Raw genomic sequence first — 27,578 nt, forward strand, 5'->3', positions numbered from 1 at the left:
CAAGTCATTCTCATGTGTGATTGGGGTTGAATGAACCTAACTAGTAGTTAGCCAGATCAGGCCCAGAAACAAGCTGTTTTCCTGGCACTGTCTCTGGGAGAAAGAGTACAGGACTGTAGTTAATTTTGAAATTAAGGAAGGTGGACAATTTCAAGGAGCCCGAGGATGTGCACTTTGTGTATCTCTTTGGTGAGGTGACTACCAATCATGTGTATTGACAACAAACTGGTTTCCTGTTAGAAGTATTGGTGAAAGTCCTGGGGCAAACATCTGAATGCTCAGAGTTACTACAGAAGTGCAGACAGGACGGGGTAAGCAAAATCAGAAATTAGCCTTCCTTCCTTATCTATTACAAATATATATATGTTATATGCCTCCAGAACACCTCTCATCCTTGGCCTTCCTTTTCTGATCTTGAAAATAAGAAAGACAATTCATCCCAGGCCTCAAACTCCTCCTGCTCCCAATCCTACTCCTGTTCCATTGTGAAGAGGAGTTTGCATTTTCAATTTTTCCTTTTAAGGTTATTTCTACCTGTTCATTGCACCTGTAAATGGCACCACTATCATTTTGTTTGAAAGTCTCTCCACTTGAAAGGTAATGTGATGTCATGGAAAGAGCATGGGTAGGGATCAAACAGAATTGTTTGAATCCTTCATCTGTTAATGAATTCTGTGACTTTTGGCCAGTTTCTTAATCTATGAGTCTCAGTTTCATAGTCTGTAAAATTGTAATAGTATCACCTACCTTAAAAGGCTGTTGAGAGGACATGAAAATAAGTGTAGGTTAAACATACAGGCTAGTGTCAGGGATATAATAGTTGTCTGGTAGGTGCTTGTATTGTTATTTTTTTTCTTTAGTACATTTCTTCAATTTCAGAAAGGAATAATTATGTTAAAAATTGCTATAGGAAAAAGTTAGACTAAAAACACAATGCTTAAATAAATCCTATTTACATTTGAAGATCAAGCACAAATCCTGACAATTCTGTGGTAAACTAAATGAAATAATAATTGATAAACTACTGGTCCAGAGCTTGGTGCATAGCATGTAATGAATCTTACTTTTTTTCTTATTCTTACTCCTATTTAGGGAATTTTCTAGGCAAGAAAGGGGATGCAGCATTATATTTTATGTTAACAGAATATTATGATAATCTCCATTATTGCTTTTAAACTTTTTTTTACACCACAAACTTTTAGAAATCTTTTCATCTTAGGATTTTATATCTGAATATATTCCCCTTTCCCTAATTCCCAGATAATTTTAGCATTATTTTGGGTTTATGATTCAGTCCTATCCTTCATTATATCCACCGCTGTTATTCTCAGGGATTTCAGCAACTATGCTAGCCTTCCAATACCCTGGCATATGGTTCTCTGTCCTTTAATTGTTTATTTTCATTCTACTACATCTCCCTACATGCACGACCATTAGAAATGTCTCCACTGCCAAGATATCTTAACCCTATGATCCCCCTTTCTGAATAGAGCTATCTATCCCTTGTATCTACTAGACCTGTTTGGGCATACAATTCCCACAGTCTTTGAAATGGACAGATAAGCAATTACTCTGTGACAAAGGAGACAAGAATATACAATGGGGGAGAAAACTGTCTCTTCAATAAAAGCTGGAAAACTGGACAGCTGCATGCAGAAAGAATGAACCAAAGTGTTCAAAAATAGGTGAATGGATAAAGACGATGGAGTACATCTATATAAAATGGAATATTAACCAAAGAAAAGGATGAAATCTTGCCATCTGCAACAACATGGATAGACAGAGAAGGTGTTATGCTAAGTGATGTAAATCAGAGAAAGACAAATACAATATGATTTCACTTATAGGTGGAATCTAAAGACATTTAAAAAATGAACAAACAAAACAGAAATAGACTCATAAATACAGAAATAAACTGGTGGTTGCCCTAAGGTAGGTGGGTGGGGAGACAGGTGTAATAGGTGAAGGGGAGAAAGAGGTACAAACTTCCAATTTTAAAAAAAGTAAGTCATAGGCATGGAAAGTACAGCACAGGGAATATAATCATTATAACATTCAGTGTAGTTGTATGGCGACAGATGGTAATTACACTTAGCATGGTGAGCATTTCTCACTGTATGTAATTATTGTTATACACCTGAAACCAATATAATATTGTATATCAGGTAAACTTTAATTAAAAAGAAAGAAATGGATACATAAGAAAACTGTCAAGGGCCATATTAAGTCAGAGGAATCAAGTTGGTTCTAATGCCAAGCTAAGTTAGGTCTTGGAACTTAAAATACAAATTCTAAGTTTGGTACATTCACAAATGGTTTTGAACTATGGATTTTATTAGATGGGTTCATACAATACTAGAGTAGCAAACTTTCAAGACTCTAATCCTTCCACTGGCCTGTAATTTTACTACTGATTATGACTTGGCACCATCTTTAAATTTGTACCATCTGTGATTTGATCTGGACCAAATAAACGTAAGTAAATTTCAGATGTGGAAAAAACAGGGGTTGAACTGAACTGAATTTTGGGGGATATAGCAAATAAAAGAATTAGTAGAATGGAATCACTCCTCAGTCCTTGCACCTCTTGAGCCCCCTCTATGTGTCAGGCACTACGCTAGGTTCTGGACATGGAAGTTAAGGATGACGAAGAGCTGGCAATCTAGTAAACAAGACAGTAGGCAGACACAGTTGGTATTTTGAGCTCTTCCATGGCTCAGTTTTGTAGAGATATTCATTGTGTATGATTATAGTGGGTGGGGTTGTGACTGGGCATAAGGGCAGCCAATTTACAATGTTCTCTGCCATATTTTATACATAGAGAACAAAGACATCTGGAGACACCCTAATGAGTTTTCAATCTTTGAGCTTCTTGGCATTGAGTTAGAGTAGGTGGTAAATGAAGTTTGGTGCCTGGTCAGTAAGTTGGATTTATATGTCCCATTTTTTTGGAATTTTTGGAATTCATTCCTGTAAAGGAGGCCTATCCTGGGAGAATTATAATGCAGGGGGCCTAGGTCGTTAGATGTCCCACTGTTACCATGTCTTCAGGGCAGCTGTTTATGGCTTTCAAAATGAAAGGGATGTGGATTTGTGAAATGCAGGCATCTGACTCCTCAATAATCAGATTTGGGGAGGATGTAACCCTGAGTCTCACAGGAGTGATGAGGACAATATTCAAACTCATTAGATTCCTCCAACTCTTGAGGTTCATCCCAGGGAATTTTTTCCCCAAGGGTCCTTGGAAACAAAACTCATTCTATCCATAGCTGTTTCTGAGGAGGAGGTCATTAAGGAGTCTCAGTCTCTTATCTTTCTGGTACTCAACAAATCCTCAGTGAGAAACAAGAATGTACTTTCTGGGTACTCTTTGCTGTGGGCAGAGGAATTACCATAAGTCATGTCTGAAGGAAAGGCTAAGAGTGGTCTCTGCTCTAGAGGTCCTGGCCAATATGCTTATTTGTAGAACTATAAGAAGACCCACCAGACTCCTAAAGTGCTGACTAGATATGCTTTGGTGAACATGTCACTGTGACACAGTAGAAAATGACACTGGGCCAACTGATAATTAATATTCTATGAGTAGCATTCATTGCCTTGACCATATCCCTATGTGGAACCCCACTTACCCCAGAGTCATCTCTAGAAGGTTCGGTCTGCAGAAAAATTCTAGCTTTAGCAGTTTGTCTCCTACTTATTCAATATTTTGATGCCTGTGTGCTCAGAATTAATGGTTTCTTTTGTCCATATGCCTGTAGCTGTATTGTTTAGGACATTTTTTTTTCTGTTTTGTATTACAGTTATTTACATTCCTGTCTCAATCAATAAATGATAAGCTGTAGAAAGGTTTAATTCTACATATTTCTTTGCTCTTGGCATATCTGAGTTCTAATTTTCTTCCTTGTGAAAGCATCAAGGCAGGTTTAAAGTAGTGGGAAGGAGGAAATTAAGAAGACACACACATTAGAATATGGAGGTGTGTGTGGGGGGGTGGGTAGAGGACACCTCCACCCCCTTAATTTGGTAATAGAGATAATTTATGGGTTGACTGTAGATATGTGAGTTCAGGTCTTTATTTCAAGGCGTCAACTGAACAAGTTACAAGGGGGACACATGCACAAGAAAGGAAACTCTCTGAGAACTTCTTCCTTGAAAGGGACAGAAATTACTATGGTTTGGACTGGGAAAAGATAAGTAGAGACAAGTCTGAAACTAAAACCAGTAATTACATATATTTACATTTAATCCATTAACTTTTGTCATTGTTTTTATGGAAGGCAACCATGTTCTCTCAGGCAATGCTCTTTGTAAACTTCTACTCCTCTTTAATCTTGAACACAAATGTCACCTCCCCTGTAAAGCCTTCTCTGAACCAAATTCAGCAGATGTGTTTGCTGTTCTGTCTGATCTTTCTTTGAATCTTTTAGGTGTGTCCATGACGACAATAATCGCCCTGCACTGCAGGGTCTGAGGCAAGTGTCCTCTCACTGGATTTGTGGCTCCATTAAGTGAGGCTACACAGTATAGAGTAGGTGCTCCATGATTTATGAGGAAATAAGTATTCTTTGGGGTCATTTTTAGACCCAATAGATGGGCCATGGAGCTGACCCAGTATGGCGTTTCTTAATGTTCTTAAGTATAATATTTCCTAAGAGAAATATAATAGAGATTCTCTTATAGAGATTGATTTAGCTTGTGTAAGTTCAGTCACTCACCATCTCATGACTTCATTGTATCTGTTACCACATGTTCTATTATTTAATCTTTTTTCTTTGCCTCAACTCATTGGTTTTACTTAGAATAGTTTTTAAAAAATTTAAGAAATTAGGAACATTTGCATAACTTGCCATAATAGAGAAAAACCATTTAAACACACTGAAATATAAAGCACTTGTTCATGTATTACTTAAAATTGTTTCTGTATGACTAATGGTGAGTGGAAAGCTCTTAGAAAACAGGCCTCCAGGACTTTCATAAAGCCACCATTTTCCTTACTCTATCCTTACTATTCAGCATACTGTCAGTATTTCTCATATGTCTCCACTAAAGTACTCAACATGACACAAGAGAGTAGATATGCTCTCTGTGCCCCAACTCCCAAGATCTGCCCCCTCAGACAAGAGTGTGCATACAACCCAGGATAGTCTGGTGCATAGCATCAAAGTGGCCCATCATAAGTTTCTTCAGACTCTTCATTTGTATCTTGACAGTCATAGACATTTTGCTTCTACACCATACTATGCATTTGTCATTATTTTCATACACAGATGTATTCCATGTTCATGGATAGGAAGAATTAATACTGTTAAAATGGCCATACTTCCCAAAGCAATCTACAGATTCAATGCACTCCCTAGCAAAATTCCAATGGCATTTTTCACAGGACTAGAGTGAATAATCCTAAAATTTCATGGAAACACCAAAGACCCCAAATAGTGAAAGCAATCTTGAGGAAGAACAAAGCTGGAGGGTATCATATTTCCAGATTTCAAACTATACTGCAAAGCTACAGTATGGTACTGGCACAAGAACAGATAAATAGATCAATGGAACAGAATAGAGAGCCCAGAAATAAACCCATGCCTATATGGCCAATTAATAGATGACAAAGTAGGCAAGAATATACAATGGGGAAAAGACAGTCTTTTTAATAAATGGTATTGAGAAAATTGGGCAGCCATCTGCAAAACAATAAAACTGGACTACTGTCTTACACCACATACAAAAATAAACTCAAAATAAAGACTTAAATATAAGACCTGAAACCATAAAATTCCTAAAAGAGAAAATAGGCAGTAAACTCTTGAACGTTGGCATTAGTAATCTTCTTCTACCTATGTCTCCCCAGGAAGGGAAGCAAAAGCAAAACAGAAGCAAAAATAAACAAGTGGGACTATATCAAACTGAAAAGCTTCTGCACAGCAAAGAAAACCATCAACAAAACAAAAAGGCAGCCTACTGAATGGGAGAAGATATTTGCAAACCGCATATCTAATAAGGGGTTGGTACCTAAAATATATAAAGAACTTATACAGCTCAACACCAAGAAATCCCAAACAATTCAATGAAAAAATGAACAGAGGACCTGAATAGACATTTTTCCAAAGAAGACACACAAATGGTCAACAGATATGTGAAAAGATGCTCAACATCAGTAATCATCAGGGAAATGCACAGTAAAACCACAATGAGATATCACCTTACACCCATTAGAATAACTAGTGTCAAAAAGACAAAAACAAAAAGTGCTGGTGAGGATGTGGAGAAAAGGGAATCCTCATACACTGCTGATAGGATTGTAAATTAGAGCAGTCACTGTGGAAGCAGTATGGAAGTTTCTCAAAAAACTACAAATGGAAATACCATACAAACCAGCAATTCCACGTCTGGGAATTTATCCAAAGAAAACACCATACATAATTTGAAAAGATATATACTCATGTGTTCATTGCAGAATTATCTACAGTAGCCCAAATATGGAAACAACTTAAATATCCATTGATAGATGAATGGATAAAAAACATGTGGTACATGTATATATGGAATAGTACTCAGCCATAAAAGAATGAAATCTTGCCGTTTGCAACAACATGGATGGACACAGAGGGCATTAAGCCAAGGGAAATAAGTCATACAGGAAAAGACAAATATATGATTTCACTTATATTTGAAACCTAAAAAACAAAGCAAATGAACAAACAAAACAAATAAACTCAAAGATACAGAGAACAGATTGGTGGTTGCCAAAGAGGAAAAGGGTGAGGGTATAGGTGAAACAGGTGAAGGGGGAATATATTAGTGACAATATTTGATATATTAATCTGGGTTCCTTGAATATATATACATGTCAAAATTATCAAACTGTATACTAAGATGCATGCATTATATATATCTCAATAAAAAAGATATATTTTCCTCCAAATATTTGAGTAAAATTGATGATCTTGGATACTATTTGGTGATTTTGAGTATAACCAATTATACCATCATGTACCACACTTTGAGAAGCATAATCTTGAGTAAGACACAATGTTGTGTTAGGTGGCTTCTATCTTAGTACTAATGTGTAGTTTGGTACAAAATCCTCATTGAATGACATTGAAACTGAATTCTAAGGAAACAGATTTGCAGAAAACTCTAGTAAGAATTTACCTACTGAGACAGTAAGAAGTACAAAACAGAAGTGATTATGTAGGTCATTCTGGACCAGACCAAAAGATTAATTTTTGAAAACTAATTCTGGTGGTAGTTGAGAACTAGTTTTTATCTGAATGACAGAGGCCAAGGAGGCCCTCTGCACTTACAGGAGAATGGTATCCTTAATTGCACTAGCTTTAGCCACCCTCACTCAGGCCCCAGCCATGCCACTCAGACAGCGGGCAGGGGTGGGTCAGTGCCATTGAACCATGCATTCCTCCCCCATTGGAAACACCTGTAGATTTTGTGGATAATGTGTCTCAGAAGTTAGTGACTAGGGAGAGGTTTTCCATTCATCAGGTGACTTCAGCATACCAGTTGGGAGCCCTGATCTAGACCTTTTCTACACTGGATATATTTTCCATGTGATTCAAATATGCTATACATTGGGGTACAGCTCATTTGGAATTTGACTGATAGCCGTTTATTTTTTTGGTAGACTGTTCTCATTTATAAATTTAGAAAAAGGGAAGCTCGTGGCTTTAATTTAGTATCCTGTTTCTACACTTACTGCTAGCGGGGACGGCTGGCAGCTTGGGTAGACCACCTTCCTTTAGCTGTCAGGAGCCTTGTAAAACTGCCTGGAAGTCAACAGAATGAGCACCCAGGGGAAAACAGCAAAACCTGGACTGGAGTCAGTTTTAAAGTTTGAGACTTGACTTCAAATAAAACAGTCTACATGCTCATTCTGATTTAATAGGAATTCTAGGGGTTTTAGCAGTTTCAGATGATAGACTCAAGAAAGCTTTATTTGAATTTAGCATGCCCAATCTTTCCTCATGATGTGTGTGTGTGTGTGAACTGATGGTCATGAATAGTTTCTGCCAACTTTGGCAGCACTGCTGGCCAAGTCCAGCAATGAGATTTGGTGGCAACTGGCCTTCAGACTGAAGGAAATTAGCCCACCTGCTAGTTCCTAGTCTAGTTGGCCTCAGAAGCCATCAGTGGCTTGCCCTCAAAAGCAACAGAAGCTGTGTTCCCCCTCTGCCACGGTGAGGGCTGATTTGCTTACTCCCCATTCAATGACCAGGGATAGCAGCGAGACATAAAGTCAGGATCTCAGCCTGGCCCCCACATCAGGCCTATGGCCCATTTCTCTATGTCTGAATGTAGGTGCTGGAAATCCAAGAACACAGCCACCATTTAGCCACTATTAATCTGCCTTTGAGTAAAAACAGGTGCTAAGTAAAGGTGTTGAGTAAAAAACAGGTCTTGTTTCCTGACAACATTTTTGATCTTTAAACAAATGCCCACCCCTGCCAGGGAGGCCTCTACTTTGCCTCTTCTCCCAGTGATCTAAGGCAGGTCTGAGCGTGAAGAGTTGTGAGTCTATGTGGCCCACTCTTTTTTTTCAGACTCCTTTCTCTATATGGCCCAGGGCAAAGAAGAGAAGCCATATGGAAATGGCATGCTCTGCCATCCCGTTCAAGCCTCTCAACAGCAAAAGAGAAAAGCAACCTGTTAGAATTTGGAACTGGTAGATACTTCTGTGTCTCCGATAAGAGACAGGCCGGACAACTGACAGGAAACTAAACTCCCCCTTCAACTGACCAGAGACAACACACATCTGCCTTTCCGGCATATCCAGTCCCTCACCTGGGCTGGCACGTGCCTGGGGAACGTGGCAGGCTGGCTTCTGAGCTCTGCCCCTAGCTGGCTGTGTTTCACCTGACACATGCATGCTCACCTCTTTGAGACCGTATCTCCTCAGGTCAAAGAGGAGGCTAGGTACATTTCTAAGGACACTTTTACTTCCGAAATTCTAAAAGGTGACTAAAATTGTGGGATGGGGGAAAGGAAGGCACCCACGGGGAAAATGTGGAGGACAAAGGAATGGTAAGTCACCTCTTAGGAATGCCTAGGTCTTGTTTCATTTTTACCTGCAATTATACTCATTGCCTCCATCATTTTCTAGCATTTCTACTTATTTACTCTGCAACCTTCAGCAATTGCCTACGTTTTCCAGATCTCTGATGCCTCTCCTATAAATTGTGAGCAGTAACACCATCCATAGGGTTGTCGATTTTGGTATTTTCATTTTGATGAAACAGTTTCTGCCAACTTTTAAGTTGGTTATACGTTTAAGGCGCTTAACATAGGGCGTGCTCATAGAGGTACTCAGTAAGTATGAATTTTCTCCACCTTCCCCTTTCTCTCTGCTTCCCTCTGGATCTTTCCCCGAAAAATTTGCTCCATGCTGGATGTTCTAATTAGGTGTTACCCAGTTAAGGATGAAAGTAGTATTTGGAACACCACTGATGTTTCTAAGAGCAGGAAAATGCCAATTGAGAGATTTTCTATGTGTTCTTCATGTTTCCTAAGGCTGTAGAGGTGGAAAAATGGGAAGACACTCCAGACAAGGCAAGCTGTGCCCACCACCCACCAGTGCTCTCCCTGCCTCCTGAATCTTATCTGCTCCTTCAGGGCCTGGGTCCCTGGTCCCCACTTCTGTGAATTCTGCCCTGTTATCATAGCCAAAGGAACCTCTTCCATGTCTGGAGCCTTGTCACCTTACTATCTAGGCCTACTGTTCACTTACATCACGAAACTGTTTCAAATTGCCACTGCTGTTTATATATCCTTTTGCTGTTTAACATGGTACCTTTCTCTTGTCTTTTTACCTAGATGGCAGATTTCTTGAGGGCAGGAAGCTTGTGTTTCCACAGTTCCCTGAACATAGCAGGCATTCCACGTGTGGGCAGAATCCCTGGGAAAAATAATGTCACACTTTCCATCTGTTCCCACAGTAGTGCTGACTCTTCTCAACCCCTCACCACTCAATTGATATCAAATTTTCTAAACAGATGGTCACTCTGCTTCTTTTAATCATAGGGTAGATGAAGCTTCTAAATTTGAACTTGTGTTACTTTTAGAAAAATTATTTTTCTTTTTTTATACATAAAAATGAAGCTACACTTTCCTTTTCCATGTCTTCTACATACCTTTCTGGGAGCTCAAGATCTAGCCTTAAACTGTCTTCCAAGGCATTCAAAGGTGGGTAATACATTAGTCTCCTAATAATGAGACCTTTGCTTTAAAACAGACATCACAAACCCTCAATTCCTTTTCCTACTCTAAGGCCTCATCATTGTTTTTCAAGAATTCCCCAAAATGGAAAATGTCAGTCTCACAAATCAATCTCCATTTGACCTATTCTCCACAGTCAAATCCAAACTCCTGCCTTAAACGTTCTGCATTCCTCTGAAGCTGAATGATACAAAAATATCAAAAACACCCTTGCGTTTGAATGACCCCCATCTCTCCCAGCTCACAGGGCTGATTCAGCAGATTGGCTCCTGTGGTGGTGGGGGCAGGGGCACTGGTGTCCAGCCTACTTAAAGCAGACAAAGGTATTTCCAAGGTGGCTTTGTCAAAGGCCAAGGACATTTTTTTGGCATAGACTCCAGGCTTACTGCCACATAAACAAATAGAAGGATTTCACTTTAGCTTCCCCAGTTTTTTGGATTGACAAGTGCTAAGACTGAGAGGGAAGCCAATAAGGCAGCCCCAGGCAGCTAGAAGCACAGAAGGAAGCCTGGAATTGTTGGCTCTGGCTCCAAGCTCAGGGCGAGGTTGGGAGCAAGCCGCAGCCGTGAACGAATGTCTGGAAAACCTCTCAGCTGGATTGCACCCGTAGACCCCAAGGCTGGACGATGTAGCAGTAAAGAGAATCTGCCCTGGATTCCCTTCTTTAGTGAGTAGTTCTCACCCCTGACTGCACAGTGAAATCACCTGTGAGGCTCTTAAAAGCTGCCAGTGTCTGGGTGCCACCCAAGTCTCATGAGTCCCAAGCATACATGTTTCTGAGAAGATCAAGGGGATTCTTACATGCAACCAGGATGGAGACCACTGACTGGTGACAGCAAAGTCAGATTTTCTTTTGATTAGTTTGATTGAATCTCTCTGTTAATCATGATCTGGGATTAAACACTGATATAGACCTTTTCTATTTTGAGGATGTTGTATTTCCTCTTTTTGATGGGTTATTCTTAGAGAATAACTGTAGGCTAGGTATAGGAGGGGTCTTAGAGATTACTGAGCCCAAATATGGCAAATAGGTTTAATGTATGGTGCCAGCTCTAAGGGTAGATGCCTGGAGAAGGACATTGAGGCTGCATCCTGACTCAACAGATTAAAGTTCTGTGCAACTCCTAACGATGACCACCATCTGTAGACGGTGGTGCTGTGTAACGTGAGGGGGGTATTTGCCATTCGTTACTTGCCAGACTTATACCAAATAACCAGTTTCTTTCTCCTTCCTTATTTATTGAACATGAACAACATTTTTGCTATGTAAAGGGTAAAGTTACATAGATTATTGATTTTGAGATTAACTCAAGCCTGTCAAAGCACACAGTTACTGAATTTGAATAAATGGTTAGAGCTAATAGGGATCAGGTCAGGCCAATTACTTTTACTTTCCTTCGTCTATGTGAAGGTGGCCACTGCCTGTAACCAAATCTGGAATGCTAAATAGTGGTTTGAAAACTTGTAGAATTTGTTGCTTTCACATTTTGAAACCTGAGAAAAAGCTAACATCTCCTGGCATTTGGGAGCTACTGCTCCAGCCTCCCACAGGCCTCTCAGGCCTTACTTTCAGGTGCTTTCTAGTCCTGATGTATTCATTTAGAGAGTTAGTAGATGACGTGAGCTTATAGAAATGAAAGTTGCTTCCATTCACTAACTTTGTGCCCCCAAACACAGCCATTGATATCTGGTTCTATGATGGAGCACATCACCCTACTTTAGACCCTGGCTTCTTGTCTCTCGACTTCTGGCTAGCCTGCGGGAATGACTTTGCTGACCCCTTTTAGTTCTGTTCCAAATATCTACTCTCCCTCCTGCCTCTGGATATTCCTCAGCTTTTATCTTCTTTGGCATATCTTTATGCCAAGAGAAGGTCTTGGGTTTTTATGTGCAGCACACAGGAATGAACTGCCTGCTAAGATCAGGAAAACTTACACTCAAGCCTCCAGCCTGGCTTTGAGGAATGCATGGCAAAGAGCCACTCTCAACTGAGCCCAACAAATATTTTCCCTAAATGTTATGTAAGTCCAGTTCAATTGGTCATTACTACATATGTCACTCTACTTTGCAAACTGATTGACAGTTTAGAAGAAGCTCTATTCTTTTAAAAAAAGCTATACCAGTGTGTGCATGTTTGTGTTTTCACAGAAAATAACCTAGAAGAAGATGTACCACATTTCGATTGTGGTGAACTTGGAGAGTAGGAGTTACAAGGGGTGGTTTGGGGGGGGCTTCATTTTCTACTTTATACACAACATGGTTTTTTGTTTTTTTTTAAACAAATAAGGATGTATTTTCTAACTGGAAGATAAAAAATTAAGTGAATTTAGAAAGATAAAAAATTGTTCACAAAATCTAGAGATGATGAGTGCCCCAGAGTTCATTTAGTCCTTTGATTCAAAATCTGATCTGAGTCTTTGTCAGATTTATTATACTACTAGACTAGGTGTTAGGGATAAATGAGCGTAAATAGGTATTTTCGCTGGAGCTCATAGTGTAATATAATGGCTCACAGCCTTAGTTTGCATATCACATGCTAACCATAAAATTAAACTTTTTCTCTTCAGGAAATAAATGAGCCTTATATAACTTTACTTATTACATAATATCATTTCCTTATCTATAGTTCATTACTGTTCTTTAATAGCAGAAATTTTGCTTCATCCATAGTATTAACAACTTGTCTTTTACTTGAACCATGCAAGAATTTTAAGTGTTTTTAAAAGTTAGGCAGAATGAGCATGCAAGTTCACTGCAAACTAAATATTTAAATATATACATCAATAAATGAGAGTCTGGCTTCATTGCTCACAGCTCTCCAATCCCACTGTGGTCTCCAGAGTTAATCACTGATTTGTGAATATCCTTTCAGGGCACTTTCCTTGGAGTATATGCATACATTTCAGGTCACTTTTCTTTGTTATGTGGCCTTTCTTATAAAATCTTCTTTTTACAGAGTAAACACTCTTTATCCTAGTTAGAGTGATCCTATCATTTCTGAAAACAAGGTTGTCAATCACCCCTTGACAGTTTTGCCTAAATACAGGCCTCTCTCAACTTAAAAACAAGTTGTGTTCAAAACGGTTTTGTTTTACCAGCTGATTGGAATTTGGAATGTGTTGTCTCATAAAAAGAGTTATAAATGTGTTTTTACATGGTGGCTGCAGCAGTATAAGAAAAAGGTCAATATGGAAAAGGAACATTTAAAGAGTATTTACCATGTGTGTGAAAACCCTATTAAGAACTTTCCATTATTTCACTTCCTCTCTGCAACATTTTTGTTAGGGTGGTTATTATTCCAAAGAATACAGATAGAGCAAGTAATGTTCAAAGTACCTAAGGAATTTGCCCATTGTCGTGGAGGTTGTAAATGTCAGAGCTGAGAGTCAGGTCCACGTGTTTGACTCCTAAGCACTTCAATGCCTGGAAGGTGGTTTGAAAGGGGAAAGGTGCCTACATAGGCATATATTCAGCTTCGGGAGGTGGCACAGTGCTTGCCTCCTCTTGTTCCAGTGATCATAGATACAAAGATAGGAACTGGCGGGCTACAAGCTTTGGTTCCACCATATCTTATTCATACCCCAATTGATGACTGTGTCAGCCCGGCTGATTGACATATTGGCTGCTGTTGAATAGATGTTTCTTGGCTTCCAAAGCCAGTCAGTAAACACACTGCTAGAAATTCTTTGTTTCTCCTTCTAGTTCTCTTACCTTCTCCATCCTGCTCTGTGCCTTGTGAGGCAAACCTTCTCAGACTCCCTCAGCTGGCTGACTCCCTTTTCCTCTGGCCTCTCATCAGCTGTGTCCAATGGGCGGCACAAGCCGGAGATTGGAAGGTGTGAGGGAAGAAGCAGCAGGCCACATACTTCCCCAGCTGCTTTGCCATCACAGTACTTTGCAGTGCTGGATTCCAAACCCAAAAGCCACAGCTCCTGCTGGATGGCCTTCCCTGCATCTTCAGCTCTACGTCCCAACAACCGGTTCCTCCCTGGTACCTTCAAGCCTAGAGGTGGTACAGATTCTACTCTTACTAGCCAGGTTCATCATTTCTTGTTGTAACAGCCTTGCCCACACTCTTACAAATGTCCCTTCAGTAAACTCTCTTTAATTATCCCTTCTGAGTGCACCATCTGTTTGCTGCTGGGAACTTGGCTGATCCAGTAAATGAAACCAGTATTTATTCCTAAAAACAGATCCTCAAAATGAGATTCAGTGATTAAATTGCTCACATAGTTGATGAGGGCACAGATAATCTCCTTTCCAAGGTGAGATGGATAATATAGTATGTATAGAATAACTTACTCAAATTATCAGCAGATCATGCCGCATGGGGCGCTGTGTGGGCTAAAGCCAGATCTCGCCATGGGGGTGTGTGCAGGTGAAGGCCAGATCACATGGCAGCGGCACTAGCTACTTCGTCGAGTGCTTTTCATTACACAGATTGTGCTGTGATCTGTCTATTTATGAAACCCAGAGAGAAGAAATGGAGTAAAGGACAAATGATCAGCCTTGAATGCCCGACTCAGGGCATAGGTAGAAAATCAGGCTCTTTGGGAGTGTTTAAAGAATAGTAGGGTAAAAATATCTAACTCAGGGTAGCTTTATCTAGTTGCAGGGCAAATACGGTTGAAAATCATCTGCAGGTAAACACATGTTCTATCCCTATTCACCTTTCCCTTAGTACATAGATTTCTAGGGGCTTCCAACACTGTAAAATAAAAGGGACATAGGCTGAGGATTCAAATATACCTAAGATTGACTCTCACCTCTAATAGTAACACCAATGTGGCATCAGGCAAATTCCTTGACTAATCTGAGAGGCAAGTAGCTGCATCAGTAAATGTGCAACTGTACCTGAGTTTGAATGATAAGGCAGAGGTGATGAAAGAGCGGATTCCTGAGATAAGGTGAGGTTATTTGGGGCAGATAAAGAGAAGACTGAGAACTGTGAACCTCCAAATTCCCCGTATCCTCCATTATTTAATGAAGAAGCTCCTGCCCCACCTCAGCGACATCAGAGGCAACCAGCCCTCCCTTCCCATCTTTGACAAATCACACTAGGAGAATCAGGTGAGACCTCTAGTGCTTTGGTGTATAACCCGACATCCTCTGCAGATAACTAGTCTCCCTTTAAAAAGTTTCCACCTTGCCACTGGGCCCGAGTAGAGACCAAATGCCTAACCACATTAGGTTTCCTATGGCTATATTAACACATTATCACAAACCTGGTGGCTTCCAAGAACAGAAGTCCGTTTTCTCACTGTTCTGGAGGTTAAAAATCTAAAATAAGGTATTGGTGGGGCTACACTCCCTCTAGAATCCTTCCTTACTGCTTTCAGCTTCTATGGTTCCAGGAATTCCTTGGCTTGTGACTGAGTAACTCAAACCTCTCCCTCCATCTTCACTTGGCCTTCTCTGTGTCTTCTCTTCTGTCTCTAATAAGAACACTTGTCACTGAATTTAGGGCACATACCAGTAATCCAGCATGACCTTATCTCAAAATCCTGAACTTAATTCTGTCTGCAAAAGTGCTTTTTTCAAATAAAGCCACACTCACAGGTTCTTGGAGACATTTTGTTGGTGGGGTAGGTGGGGGCACCATTCAAACCGTTATATTGACTATAGAAAATCAACTGGCTATGTGACCTGAGGTGCCCCTAACGAACTGGGTGTTATCTGCCCCACCATCTATAAAATTGGGCATGTGCAGCATCAATCCATCAAGTGGAAATGGTAATATAAAAGATTGGGTTCAACACGAGCAGACAGCTTACTCAGTCAACACCCACTTACGGTGCATTACCTCTTCCATCTCAGTTCACATCTGTGGCCTTATGTAGAGTCCCCTATAACCATGTTACCAGGGAAGAAAAAAGCTGGGCCTGATTTTATGATGTGTGGCCACAGCTAGAAGGGCACTGCCACTGCACTATCATCCCAGTTAGGGTGGCTCTGAAAGACCGTGATGAAGTGATGAAGGGAAATCACTCCAATTAGAACTTTAAGCAATACATTTTGTTGTTTACTTGGGTCACCAGAATATGAATTAAGGTTTGTATCTATATCTATGTGGGAAGTAACTACAGAGTTAACCATTTGGCCAGGGATTTTTAAAGAACTCCATATGAAGACTGGTAATAAGGGGAAATGTATTAGGATAGATTTCTCATAATGGACACAGAATATTATTTTATCTAAACGCCCGCCAGAGAGTGGTTCATTGTCAAGAGGCTCTTGATACTGAGGCAGATGAGATTAAATTATTCTGTGGCTGTCAGTCAGAATATTTCTCAAACAACATAGCTTGTTCAAGAGGCCCCTTGACAAAGTTGCTATGGTATTGAATTGAGGCTCATCAATGTGCCTCATTAAGATTGAATTCTTTCCGGCCACTGTTCAGAATTCCAACCTGTCAACAGCGGAGACCAATACTGAACCTATCTGCTAGCATCAGCATTCCTAGGCTTATGGGATGACTTATTTCCCCTCATTTTACCACATACAACTCACTGAATGGCAAATCAAATGTGAAATGGATGCACAAATTCACAATATTCATTCATATAATTGTGGAATGAACTACTTCAGGTTCAGTTACAGTTACACAGAGAGAATGAAGTATGAAGTTAGGGCATATGCCTCAAGGCAGAGGTCAGAATACAGCACCATTTCCTTGAGAGCCAGAATTCTCAGATTGGAAAATCAAAACGTGGAAGTGGAAGAGGTCCTTCTAGTAACTCAAGGAGTTTTAGTTTCCTGTCTGCACAGCCTGACATTGGTGGGTTTGGAGGTGCTAGTGCTCAGAGACTAATACCTCCAGGAGCAGTCATGGGTCCATGAAATTGGGAATTGGGACTGATTGCCTCCTCTTGCTGCTGAACCAACAGGCAAAGGGTGGACCACATTAGTGGCCTGCGTGCTTGAACTGGATCAGAAAGGAAGTGTGGATTGCTGATCCTCAGTGGGAGGGTCAAGGGCTATGCCTGGAACCCAGAGAATTTACTGGAGCTCCTCTAAGTATTTCTCTACCATAGTGGTCTATGAAAAACTGCAGCAAACTAATAAATACAAGACAACAATGAGTGTAAGTCCATGAGTGTAAGTAAACTTTGAAGCTCACAATCAGGAAAAGACTTAAACCTAGTTACAGGTTACAGCGGGTAAGGGGAGCAGGGAATGGGTAACAGAAGCAGCTGTGGTTATCAACTAAGGCCTGTGACCAGGTACAAAAATCAGGAACTATAGGACCTATGCTTTGTGCTATTTCTCCTCACCCACATCTTTTCCCCCATTACATGGACAGCACTAATGTTGGCCTGCATTTGTTTCACGTAGGAGAATGAGTGAATTTACACCTCATATCTCTGCTGATTGGAACTGCTTATTTCCTACACTGGGGACGCATGCTTTTCAATAAGACAAAAGGAGAAGTAGATGCTGAGGTGTAAAAATGTGCTATATATTTTATGCCCCTCTAGATCTGTTCTCTGTTCTTTTCTTCCCAGCTCGGAATGGAGAGGTTGAACTCCATGAACTGCTTTAACCCAGCTCCCATGCCCAGTGAATTTTAGTTGCAAGGGCAACACTAGATGAAAGTGCTGGAAAAAAGACCAAGCTGTGCATTTCCTGGCTTCCTTCTGTCTGGGCCACAGTTTAGCAGCAGCCACTTTATTCTTTCCAAATCCAGGGCTTCTTTTGGGTAGTCCCTTCCCACAACTACAACCATTAAGTCTCAGCAACCACTCTTTCCTCTTGTGTCTTCAGTCTTTCGTTAACACCATCCCTTGTCACTTTCCCTTAATTCTGCTCACTCTAAAAATAGCCCTTTCATGACCCTCTGCTGTCACCCATTTGAATGAGGTATCTCTTTCTTGCCAGGCTTCTGCCTAGTACAACATCCACAGCCAGGCTCTTCAATTTAGGTTAGGGAACCCCAACTTCTCCACTCTACCCAGTTTATATGCTCATATATCAAGAGCTGCTTATTCCTGGTTCTATGTGTATGTGCTGAGAGGACAGATCCAAAGGCAACTTCTTTTACTTGGGCTATGGTTGCCTCCATAACAACCACTATAGAAGGTAAGAAGAATTTCTTTCTTTTAGGCTAAGAAATTTTGGCCCCTGCCTCATCTAGTTGCCAAGTCCTCTGAGCTTGGAAATGAGTGCACTGTTCAATCTGTAAGCATTACAGTGGGCAAAGCAAATTTGCCATAGTGTTCTAGTGGTAGTAAAGACAGTGGTCCATTACTAGGCTATGAGCTTGCTTCATTCACTTGTTCAACAAATATTTAGTGAACACATTGTTTAGACTTTGAAAATATGGAAGTGGACAAAACAAAGACTGCCATCACAGAGTGTACAATTCCAATAAATAAGCTCTTGCACTCTTCTCAATGGTGCTGTGAGCATTGTGGTGGAAGTTCATTCATTCGTTATTAAATGAATAAAGATGGTGATTAGAAAAATGATTGAAAAAGTAGGTAAAACACTTATACAGCATTGCTTTATAGTTAGCTCAAAGTAGTTAGCCTCTCAATGTGAGTATGCTCTTTGTAACACTGGCCTGTCTCTCTGTCAAACCATCTAGCACATAGAAACTTGGGAAAACTCAATGAGGTTTTGCTGGATTCCTCTCAATTCATTGTCAAATATCTGGGAGCACCACAATACCAGTCTGTTACTGTTATGGAATCTGTCCAATGGCCTCTTTTGGAAAAAATCCCACATCCCTTGCCCCACTGCGCTAGATCCCTCTGCTGGGACAAGTTCTGTTGAGATGACTGGGCTCTGTAGCCTTCCATACCTCAGCTGCTTATCAACTCACCTCAGCCTCTGTTCAACAGGATTCCCTTCCTCTCAGACTTCCGTTTAGATTCACTTCATCTTTTCCTCTAGTCCATGTCTTTTTCTTTTTAACCTCAGTTCCCTTCCTCCACTTCCTAGATTATAGTCCTGATGTCTGTCAGTCAACTATGGCCCATTATGCTATCAGTCTATGGGGAGTCCTGCTGACAGACAGATAGGTGGTGTGTCAACAAACCTATTTCATAAAATGGGAATTGGAAGACACCTAAAACAACAGAGTAGGGGATGGAAAGCAAAGTCATTAATTTCAGACTTAGCTTGCTCCTGGTAGGTTTCTGCAATGGCATTTCCTCCTTATGCTGTTTTTCTCAGTGCAAGGTCAAATTAAAAAATGTGCATGCGGATACTCACAGTTGTGCCTTCTCATTGTTGGGTGGCTAGTGTGTGGTCAGGGTTTTTGAGCTTTTTGTAGTTTCATGTGAAAACTCACTGTGACATGGGGTAGGCAAGACCCACAGGGGAAAAACCATACTCACAGTAGAGCTGAAATCAAAGGAATGCTTCAGGCTGTGAGAAATGGCTTCCTGTTCCCTAGCTCCAGACTGTGAGCACTCATTCCTTGGAAAAGGTAATCTGGAAAAAGTGAGTTGCGGGGAGGGTGGGGATTTTCACACTGCAGCAGAGGATATCCATGGTTTCTTTTCCAGTTTAATTGCATGTGGGTGGTGTATGATTATAAGTGCTCATAAACTGTCTACCTCAATATTGAATTCAGCCCCCTCCACATGTGTCAGTGTGAGCTGAGCTGAAGGCAGCAGAATGGGCCAAAATACACGATAACTGCAGCCAAACTGATGACAGAGGGTTTGAAAAGTCAGCTAGAGACCTGTGGACCCAGTTATTGAAGTAATAGATTTCTTGTCCTGAGCCTGTGCACAGATGCTATTTCTTCCTCTTTGAGGTAGGATATGAAATGAGAAGGTACCAATGGAGAAACTGACTTTCCTGTCCAGTTGACAAAGTAGCATTCATTAATTCAGAAAACTATTCAGAAGGTTTAGATAAAACTTACCATATGGCATTTCATAGGATGTTCAAGTTATCTATAGTAAAGTATGTTGAAATTTACATTGTAATGTACATCATCAAATTGTAAGGTACATATTCCCTGTTTTTAACTTTTTTTTTAAAAAAAGAGTGAAAACATTAGAAATAACATTATTAATTTTCAGTAGGTTGAAAATTTTTTTTCCAACCTGTACAAAATAGTGATGAGACAAAAAAGTACTTTGAACCCCCAATGTAGAAGTAGTAAAGTGCTATGCAAATATTTCCTACCACCTCCTAATAGTTACTTATTACAAGTGACCATTTTGACTGATTCATTAATTAGTATACAGTACAAAAATTGTGTTCTTGTGTGTTTTGTGTAAATGTGAGGCATTTTTGAGGTTGGGAGGAGAATTAAGGAGTAATCACAATTTGAAGGTTGGGCAAATAGTTTAAGAAGATAAACCATCTCATGGATTGGAAGAATTAATATTCTTCAAATGTCCATATTACCCAAGGCAATCTGCAGATTCAATACAATCTCTACCAAAACACCAGTAGAATTTTTCTCAAAGCGAGAACAAATAATCCTAAAATTTGCATGGAACTATGAAAGACCTGAAATAGTCAGTGATCTTGAGAAGGAAGAACAAAGCTGGAGATAATATCACACTCACAGATTTCAAACTATACTACAGAGTAATCAAAACTGCATGATATTGGCACAAATGAGGCCCATAAATCAATGGAATAGAATAGTGAGCTCAGAAATAAACCCACACTTATATGATCAATTAATCTATGATAAAGGAGGCAAGAACGTACAATGTAGAAAGTCTCTTCAACAAATGGTGTTAGGAAAACTAGACCACTATGTGCAAAAGAATGAAACTGGACCATTGTCTTATATCATATACAAAAGTAAATTCAAAATGGGTTAAAGACCTAAATGTAAGACCTGAAACCATAAAATTCCTAAAAGAAAACATAGGCAGTAAACTCTTAGACATTGGTCTTAGCAGTATTTTTTGGGATATATCTCACAGACAAGGGAAACAAAAGCAAAAATAAACAAATGGGACTATATCAAACCATCAATGAAACAATAAGGAAACCTACTGAATAGAAGATATTTGAAAATCATGTATCAAATAAGGGGTTAGTATCTAAGACATATAAATAACTTATACAACTCAACACCAAAAAATCCCAATCAAATGAAAAAATAAACAGAGGACATGAATAGACCATTTTTTCCAAAGAAGACATATACAGATGGCCAACAGACACATGAAAAGATGCTAAACATCACTAATCATCAGAGAAATGCAAGTTAAAACTACAATGAGATATCATCTCACTTCCATCAGAATGGCTAGTATCAAAAAGACAAGAATTAACAAGTGTTGGTGAGAATATGGAGAAAAGGGAACCTTCATGTACAGTTGGTAGATATGTAAACTGATATAGTCACAATGGAAAGCAGGATGGACACTCCTCAAAAATCTAAAAATAGAAGTTCCATATGATCCAGCAATTCCACTTCTGAGTATTTATCCAAAGAAAATGAAAAGATATATGTGCTCCTACATTCACTGCAGCATTATTTACAATGGCCAACATATGAAAGCAACCTAAGTTCTACCAACAGATGAATGGATAAAGAAGATACAATGGAATATTAGCCACAAAAAAGAATGAAATCTTGCCATTTTCAACATGGCTGGACCTAGAGAATATTACTCTAAATGAAATAAGTCAGACAGAAAGACAAATGCCATATGATTTCACTAATACATGGAATATAAGAAACAAAACAAAGGAATATACAAAACAAAACAGAAACAGTTTCATAAATAAAGGCATACCCTGTAGATACTGTGTTTGGTTTCAGACCACTGTAATAAAGCAATCATTTTAATAAAGTTAAATAATTTTTTTGTTTCCTACTGAATACAAAAGTTACATTTATACTATGTTGTAGCTGATTAAGTGTGCAATAGCATTATGTCTAGAAACAATGTGCATACCTTAATTAAGAATACTTTATTGCCAAAAAATGCTGTAATCTATGTTTTCAGCCATAATCACTGGTCACAATTTCACCATAACACATAATAATAATGAAAAATTTTGAAATATTCCAAGAACTACAAAAATGTGACACAGAGACATAAAGTGAGCAAATGCTGTTGGAAAAGTGACAATGACATACTTGCTCGACAGAGGGTCGCCACAAAACGTCCATTTGTAAAAAATGCAACATCTGTGAAGCCCAATAAAATGACGCACAATAAAACAAGGTGTGCCTGGACAGAGAACTACTGGTTGTCAGAGGGGAGAAGGGCTTCCTGGGCTTGGATGTCTGTTTCTTCCTCCAGAATAGGGAAGTCATCAGTCAGTATTTCTTCAAATAAGTTTTGTGCCCCTTTATCTCTCTCTTCTCCTTCTGCAACTACTATAAAGTGGATGTTATTCTGCTTGACGTTGCTCCATAGATCCTTTAAGGTATCTTCACTTTATTTTTTTTATTTTAATTTTCACTTTTTTTCTGCTTTATCTGGTGAATTCTATTGCTCTGACTTGCAGTTCATTGGGCCATTCCTCTGCTTCATTCAGTTCGACTCTGTGGCATCTGTTTGATACTTTCTCGTATTTTCTGTCTCTTGGTTGAAGTTCTCACTCTGTTCACCCATTCTTCTCCTGAGTTTGGTGAACATCATTATGGCCATTACTTTGAATTTTTTATCAGGTACATTATTTATCTCTGTTTCATTAAGCTATTTTTGTAAGGTATTGTCTTGATTTTCATTTGGAACATATTCCTTTGTCTCCTCATTTTGCCTGATTGTCTGTGTTTATTTCTGTTATTAGGAAGACACATACCTCTTCCAGTTTTGAAGGAGCAGCTTTATGTACGAGATGCCCTCTTGTGCCCAGAAGCACAGTCTTCCCTGGTCACAAAAGTCAGGCATTCAAGGGGCATCCCTGTGTGGGCTTCACAACCCGACCGGCTGTGATGGTGCTGCAGATGTGGGCTGGGGGATGCAGGGTGCTCACCTGGCTAGCTGTAGCTTGGTTGTGTCATAGGGGGTGGGCAGGATGTGCCCAGGGGCACTACAAGGTTAGAGGGTTATTGCCAAGATGGTACTCACCAGTGCCAGCATTAACAGTGCAGAATGAGATCACAAAAATACCAGCACAGTCCCAGAAAGAGTCTCAACCTGTCTCTCTGGCCGTCACTTTAAGATTCAGAAGTGGGTCTGCTTCACATATGGTCTAGATGCTTCTCAAACTGCTGCTTTTGTGGTGGGTCCTGGGGCAAATGCGTCTGCATGTGAGTCCTTTAGGAGCAGGTTCTCTATTCCTCACAGTTCTGTGGTTCTCCTGGATGTAGCCTCTGTTGGTTTTCAAAGCCAAACACTTTGGGGGCTGTCTCTCCAGTGCAGGATCCAAGGGTTGGTGTGCCTGCTGTGAAGGAAAAACCCCTTGTTCCTTAGGGAAATGTTCCATATTTTTGAGACCCCCTTCTGATTGTGGGTCAACATGACTAGGGTGCGGTTTTTGGCAAGGCTGTGTCTCTGTCTCTCCTACCCATCTCAATGCAGCTCTTTTCCCTTGGTTGTGGAAGCGCTGTTCATCTAGTTTTCAGAGGAAATTATTCCAAATGTAGCTGTAGTTTTTTCTGTGCCTGTAGGAGGGGAGTTCAGGATCTTCCTCGGTTGCTATCTTGACCTGCCTCTTGCCTAGATAAGTGACCTTTGGAGACTGACCTTTTTCATTCCATGTAATTCTTGTTACATATATTAATATGCTCTTATTTTCATTGCAGAGTGTATTCTGTTGTATGGATGCATCACACCTTTTTCTTGTTGAAGGACATTTGTTTTTAGTATTTGGCAATTACAAATAATGCTGCAGTAAGTATTTGTATACAGACTTTTGTGTGAACAAGAGCTTTTATTCAAATCCTTAGATTAAGATTGCTGGGTCATGTCATAAGCTGGACCATGTATTTAACTTTGTAAGAACTACCAAGTTGACTTCTAGAGTGTCTGTACCATTTTGTATTCCCAGTGGCAATACATAAGAATTCTAGTTGTTCCCCATTCTCATCGGCATTTAGTGTGTGTGAAGTTAAAATTATTTTAGCTAATTTAATAGATGTGTTGAAGTATAAGCATGTAGCTATTCCAGTAAGTACATAGAAGCCATTGCTAGTTTTGAGCAGAGAAGTGTCACAGTCTGATCAGTATTTTGACATGATGCTGTGCTACTACAGACTGTAGGAAGGCAAGTTAGAGGAAAGAAGACCTCCTAGAAAGCTACTGAAATAATGTAGACAATGATAATGGTGGCTTGGAGCAGGGTGGTAGCCGTAGAGGTGGCGAGATGTTATGAATTTCTTTGCTAACCAACTGGATATGGGATGAAAAGGAAGTGGGAAGTCAAGGATGACCACAAGGTTTCTGGGCTAACCAATTTGAAAAAGCAGAATTGACATTTACTAAAATATGACAGGAACAGTTTTTGGTAAATTGTCAGGAGCTCAGCCTTGGATATCTTAGTTTGAAATACCTATTAGACATCCACATAGAGCTGTAAAGCAGATGACTGGATATATATAAGTCCAGAATTCATGTCTAGGCTAGAGATAGAATATTAGGAAGTTATCAGTTTATACTATTTACATACATGACTATGGATGAGATCTTCAAGAGAGTGAGTAGCTAAAAAAATAGAAGGTCCAGTGGTTGGGCCCTGAAAGAAACTAATACTGATGGGAAGAGGAGGGAGATAAGAAGGAACCAGCACAGGATTCTGTGCAAATGTTTTTCCATGACTAATGAGACATGACAGAAGCTAGGCATATGATAAGGAAGCCTACCAAGCTCATTCCAGCACATTTTTATGCAACAAATAATATTTTGTTAAAAAAATAAAACACCTTGAACAAATATCAAATTGGACAGAATACTGGGACAACATACAAAACCCACAAATGTCCTGGGCAAACTAAATTCAATATCTTGACTCCATGTCTTCTGGAGCCTGATTTTCTTCCAGCAGTCATTTCCTGTCTCAGCAGATGATAGCACTGTATCACTTACTGCTCAGATAAAAACCCCATGGATCACCCTACCATTCCTCACCTCCTATGTACCATGTCCAATCCATCACCACATTTCCATCATTCTTCCTTCTAAATAGCACATGAATCCATCCACTTCTCTTCACGCCCATTGCTACCATCTCGGTCCCTGTACCAGCACCTTGCTCCTGAACTACTCAACTTATCTCCCAGGATCACATTTACTCCCCCGCAAGCTATCCTCCACACTGTGACTATGAAGAGTTTTTAAAAATGCAGATTTAGTCATGTTACTTCCCTACTTAAAACCTGTCAACAACTTCTCACTGTGCTTAAACTGAAGTCCAAATTCCTTATCATGACCTGCAGTATATTTCTTGATCTAGCTCTCTTTCTCTGCATTCTAATTTCTCACTAACTTCATCTTCATTTTCTACATTCTAGTCTTTCAATCCTTATAATGTATATGCTGTGTGCCCCCAAAACCGTTATGTTGAAACCCTCATCCCCAATGTGACCGTATTTGGAGGTGGAGCCTCTGGGAGGTAATCAGATGGTAGAGATGAGGTGAGGACACTGGGAGAGGCTGGCCTTCTGCAAACCAGGAAGGGAGCTCTCACCAGACCTGGAATCTGCTGGCACTCTCATCTTGGGCTTCCCAGTCTCTAGAATTGTGAGAAAACGGTTTGTATTTTCAGTCATCTAGAATCGTGTATTTTGCTATAGCAGCCCAAACTAAGACAGTACCTAAAACATGCTATATTGTTGCTTCTCTAGGCCATTAATGCTTGGAACACTTTCTCACTCAGTGACCTCTTTGCCACCTAACTGCTGGCCTTCCTGTAGCTCTCATTTAAGGGCCTCACTCTGAAGATTAGTTCCCCAGGCAGGACCCCCCTGAACTCCTCAGATCAGGTTATAATCTCTGTTAGGTACGTCTGTGCAGCCTATTTTCCCTTTCTGTAACACTCATCACATGGACTGACGATCTCTAAAATGCACTACTGTGAGCACAAGCTTAAGAACTGTGTCTGTCACCCAGTCTCTGGGTCACACTGTTCACAATAAATGATTGCTGAATGACTGAAAAGACATTGTCTAACTTTCTTTTTCAAATAGTAAGTCAAATTTTAACTATCTTCAAATTCTGTCTTAGAGGATCAATCTCTAAAAAGCACCAAAATATGAAGTCCTGAACACTTGTCATTTGACTCTTTGTGTCCATGTTGAATAAGAAGGTTCACACACTCAGAGGGGATTGGGGTTTCCCTAGAGAAATCCATGTTTCTTACCAACTAAATAAAGGTCTTTTTGGTCCTATGTCAGTGAAGTCTTCTTCTACCTTGGGGTCTTGATCTCCATTATTTTTATCTGGGATCAGAGTAGTAAGGACTTTTGGGATGTGATATCTAATGCATGCTCTTGACTTCAGGCAAGACTCCATTTGAACTAGTTCAGATTAAAGATCTCTAAATTGTATGTAGTACAGGAAGATGTTTTCTAATGTACCCTAACACAGGAGATCCATTTTGATGTATTTTTGCTGTAAGAGTAGATTTCCCAATACTTGATTTTAATTTTTCTGCTCCAGTTTGGACCCAAATGCATTTTGTCTTGTCCCCAGGAGAAGGTGAGAATGGTTGGTTCTGTTTCTCTGTCTAACGACTCTTCCTAGACATCTGAACAGTTCTTACATTAATCCTCAGCTTTCTGGATGGTAAAGTTGGAAAAGCTCCTCTGGGATTCATGTGAACAGTTCCATATTAACCCTTAGCTTTCTAGATGGTAAAGTTGGAAAAGCTCCTCTGGAAATAAGCATTCCCTAAAAAGGGCTTCTACTAAGAAGTCAACCTCTGCAAGACTAAAATGCATCATGCATAGGGAATTTGAAGTCTTTTTTCCATTTAAGAAATGCAAAAGAAAAAAATGAACTGCAATCTACATCATGTTTCAACTATGTCCTAGGAGACTGAGAAGTGTTGTTTTCATGGAAAATTGCTTATTGAAGAAAAGACTTTATAACTCTATTATAATTTGTGATAGACATAGATGTTTCCTAAGGGCTCTCTGGTTTAAGATTGTAATAATGGATGAAACTGGTGTCATGGCAACTCTTCAGAGTGTGAGACTTCCAAGATTTATAACCTTCTTTGTAATTCTGCTTCCAGAACTATTTTAGTGGCCGGGACAGTGTTCTAACTGCAGGGAGGAAGGAAGGAAGGAGCAGAGAAAGCAGCATGAGGGGGAGGGAAGGGGAGAGATTTCAAGGCAAATCTGTAACTATCTTTCTGTTTGTCTGTCTCCTTATCTCTGTTCTTTCTCAAATTCAATGAACTTCAACAGGCCCCAGACACGCTGAACACAAGATAGAGCCTAAACAAAACATTTTCTGCTACGAAAGTAGCTT

At 39.9% G+C, this 27,578-nt stretch overlaps 1 long non-coding RNA gene across 1 annotated transcript in view; it reads right to left on the reverse strand.

The window, feature by feature from the left end:
* LOC118914748 (uncharacterized) overlaps positions 1-27,578 on the reverse strand; it is an 80,795-nt gene that overhangs the window by 22,038 nt on the left and 31,179 nt on the right. The window lies entirely within an intron of this gene.

This window comes from Manis pentadactyla, chromosome 11, assembly GCF_030020395.1.
Source record: "Manis pentadactyla isolate mManPen7 chromosome 11, mManPen7.hap1, whole genome shotgun sequence".
In the NCBI taxonomy this organism is placed as follows: Eukaryota; Metazoa; Chordata; class Mammalia; order Pholidota; family Manidae; genus Manis; species Manis pentadactyla.